The following is a 3,573-nucleotide window of genomic DNA, read 5'->3' as shown; positions in this document are numbered from 1 at the left end:
CCCCCCACGTCGGGAAGGCCGGCGGCACCTCAAGGCCCGGTTCCACGAACACCTGGCCCAGGCCTGAGGCCAGCCCCGCGCTGCAGACGCTCCCCCAGGACGGCGGCGCAGGCCCTTTCCTACCCGGCCCGTCAGGTTCCCGTACACTCACGCGCTGAAGGTGGGAGCCGCCGGCCCCAACAGCGCAGGCGCCAGCCGGGGCCTCCCGCGAGCGCGGCACCTCCCCCCGACCGCCCTTCCGGGGCCTGGGCTTGGGCGGCCCCTCGTGCTCGGTCAGGGCTGTGCCCACGCCTAGTGGGAGACGCGGGCTGCTATCCACGGAGCCGTTGTCACCCCTTCCCGACCCCCGTCATGAAGCGCCCCCGCCTGCGCCCCCCGGGACTCGGGCCCAGCATTGTCACGAGACCCGCCAGGCACTCGGGCCACGCGCTCCCAGCAGCGCAGGCCCAGGCCTCGGGGGCAGCGGAGGAGCGCAGTCGCCCGTTGCGAACTCCTGCCACAGGCTCTCGGCCTGCCCCTTGTGGCGGGACGTGGTGGCCCCTTGCGCCGCTTCCCTGATAGTTGTGCGTCTGCCCCACCCCGCGCGGTGCCCTGCGTCCTACAGCTCCGTCTTGAAGAAGACTGTTTTCCTCTCCCAGCCTCGTCCCACCTTATCCCAACTGCATACCTGGTCCAATAAGAGAGATGGCCCTCAGAAGTCCACGCCTCTTCACTTGCATTTACCAAATGTGAAGCTAGAGACCTTAACTGGTTTGCAAGATACAGAGTGGAAAGGCAAACGCAAGTAGTGGAAACCTGAGCAGGTGATTCCTTACACTCTGGAGTGAGGATACTCTCCCCCCAAGGCAAACCCACAAGAAAAATAATTATTATTCCACCTGTAATAGTCATCTTCTTTTCTTCGCCTATAGTCTTGAGTATCTTTCTCATCTCTGAGTGTAACAGTAGCCATTTTGGTAGGATACTCTAACTTAACTAACCCATGTAACTGAAAGGGCCCCCAGAGTCCGTATTTATCCCTTTTCAATGTCCTTATTTCCCCTTATTTAAGGACACAAGAAAAGCTATTGGGGGTGGGTAGGCTTGTGGGTGTGGTTTTATTGGAAAAGGTGCAGGTGAGGTGAGGCTGTAGAAAAAGGTTGAGTAAGAAAGCTGTAGGGAAAGTTGTGGATAAATAGATGTGTATAGGAAAACAGTTACAAGTTATGTTCTTTGCTGTTTTAGCATAGCCTGTAATTTAACTGGTATTTTGTGTTTAATCTTTCTCTTTACAAAACTGTTTTGAACCCAATGACCAACAAAGTTTAGAGAAAAACACTTGACCCCCCTGCCTTTTTAATATCTTATGACTACCTGTTATACATTACATATATTTAAGATATAGTCTCACATAAAATTTTGAGCTATTAAACTTTATCTGATTCAGGGCAGATTTTTCAGCTTGATGTAAAAAGGTCAGAAACTGAATTTTGCTAGCTAAACATAGGTTCCCCTTAACCAGGTAGGAGTCTTCAGCTGGTATAAAGATGATTTATCTTCTGCAGCTAGCATTGGGAAAAGACTAGAACTGGAAGGGGTTGTGTTCAGATTGCTTTTATATACTCCAACTGTTTTCCATGAGAGAGTGGATGACATATGGCTGCTTTGTGGCTATTACTGGCTGTTGGAAATCAAAGCAACCTCCCCATAGCTTAAGTCTCAATATCAGGAATTAAAAAACAAACAAGCAAGCAAACCTAAAGCAGCAAACACATAACAACAACAAGAATCTTTAAATAGCTGTGTCTTCAAATCACATGTTTTTATTTGTGTGTTTTTGTTTCATTCATATTCTTTCTTACCATGATTCTGAAGCATTTGGGCACTGTAGGGTGGGCAACAAAGATGTTAAACTGTCACAGTGGCAAGTACTGACCAAATGCTTGAAAAAATCTCATAGGCATAGTAAAAGATCTGCTGTTGGTTCCTGCTAGGGGTAAGCACCATCTCATCTTCTTGGGATGGAGTAGTAACACTCATAAGAAAGGAATGGGAGAGAAGTAATGGTTGTTTATCAGTTCCTATTGTGTGATCATATAATACTAATGTATGTAGCTTAACAAAATGTTAAAGAGGAAAGCTCAAACTTCTAATATAAAGCATGAATTAAATAAAATAAGCTTCCTAATATTTTCTTTATATTTTCCCCTATCTTTCATGATGTTTCTCAGACATTATTGTGTTAGGACTCATTCCTTTTATAGAATGTTTAATTTTCATATGTTGCCTGCTGTTATCCCTAGAATACTAGAAGTATAAATGGTTTAAAATAGTGCTTGGTACTGACACATCCTTGTGTGATTTGCCAGTGTTGCAGATCTAAAGACAGATCAGGTATGTATTCTGTGGTCCCAATTCATGGTTATCCTTCACTCTCTGTAGTTTTTTTCACAGATCTAGAATAGTGATAAAATATGATGAGATTGGAATGGGAACACTGCATTCAGTTTACCTTGCTGGTGTTTCAACATTATACCAGTAACTTACCAGAACAGAAAGTAGGGCTAAGAAACCAGCTGAGATGAAACAACCGAATCTTGGAATTAGGCATACAATTTTGCCCTTGTATAATTGGGTTGTGATGATGTATACCCAGATATAAGATGATAATGGACCTGGCCTCAATAACTGGAGAATTACAGAATATAATTTTCTAATGTTTTTAATGCAAGGGTTTTGCTTAGATAGAAACGTAATGTTAAGTACATAGTTATTTTTATCTGCTCTTCCAGGGCTTTACTTCCTCTCTCTTTCTGTTATGCAGCAGCAGCTACCAAGGGAAGCAGCTAAGCTGGCTCCCCCTTTTTTTCCTTGCTGCTTTAACAAATGTGCAGCTCTTATTTGCAATGGTAAACCTGAGAGTTGTAGTTTTATTTTCATTTGGACCCTAAATGAAAAGACTGCCTTTAACTCCTGCAGTTTTCTGTGCCTGAGTTTTTGTTTGTCTCCTCTCACTTATTTTGGCTTAGATCTTATTTAATAAACTAACTAAGCCTGTAAAATGAAGAATTGTGGATGAGAAACTATTTCAAGTGTGCATGCACATGAATTTCATAGATTTTTTTTCTTTGTGTTTGTAAATCTACAAACATTCTTGGTGAATATGTTTATTGTTTTGATGAGATAGTAGGATGTGACCACCATTTAGAACCTTGGTTTCTAGAAGTAAAAGCTAGTACATTAATTCACTAAACTAAACCTGTATTTTTTGGTCACTCTGAGGTTACAGAAACAAATAGCCTCCATATTGATTTTAAAAAGCATCTGGTAATCTTGCAGCAGATTAATTGTTTTAAGTACCTTAGAATATCTTATTTTAGAAAAACCATGAAATGTATTCTTTCCATTGTAGGCCTCAGTACCATAGAGAGTTCAAATGAGTTTGAAAGGCAGTAGATTGGTCAATATCTCATACTTTTCCTGGATTAAAGGGATATTGAATACTTAAATTAATCACCGTTAAATTAATCTGCTATGGCAGAACCTTGAACTATTATATAATAAACTATAGTTTCTGCTCCTTTTACATATAAC

The 3,573-nt window shown here is 42.7% G+C and overlaps 1 protein-coding gene across 2 annotated transcripts in view; it reads right to left on the bottom strand.

The window, feature by feature from the left end:
- Window positions 1-211, bottom strand: part of HNRNPA3 (heterogeneous nuclear ribonucleoprotein A3) — a 24,446-nt gene extending 24,235 nt beyond the window's left edge. Inside the window, exon 1 of one of the 2 annotated variants that reach the window (XM_019522995.1) lies at window positions 152-211. The gene's annotated coding sequence lies outside the window, so the exon portion shown is untranslated. The remainder of the gene's footprint in view (window positions 1-151) is intronic. The other variant, XM_019522998.1, reaches the window with a different exon arrangement.
- Between the last annotated feature and the right edge of the window lie 3,362 nt (window positions 212-3,573).

This window comes from Gavialis gangeticus, unplaced genomic scaffold, assembly GCF_001723915.1.
Source record: "Gavialis gangeticus isolate Ggan-Ray unplaced genomic scaffold, GavGan_comp1, whole genome shotgun sequence".
NCBI lineage: Eukaryota > Metazoa > Chordata > Crocodylia > Gavialidae > Gavialis > Gavialis gangeticus.
The sequence above is the reverse complement of the archived record's forward strand: the minus strand, read 5'-3'. Positions and strand labels throughout refer to the sequence as shown.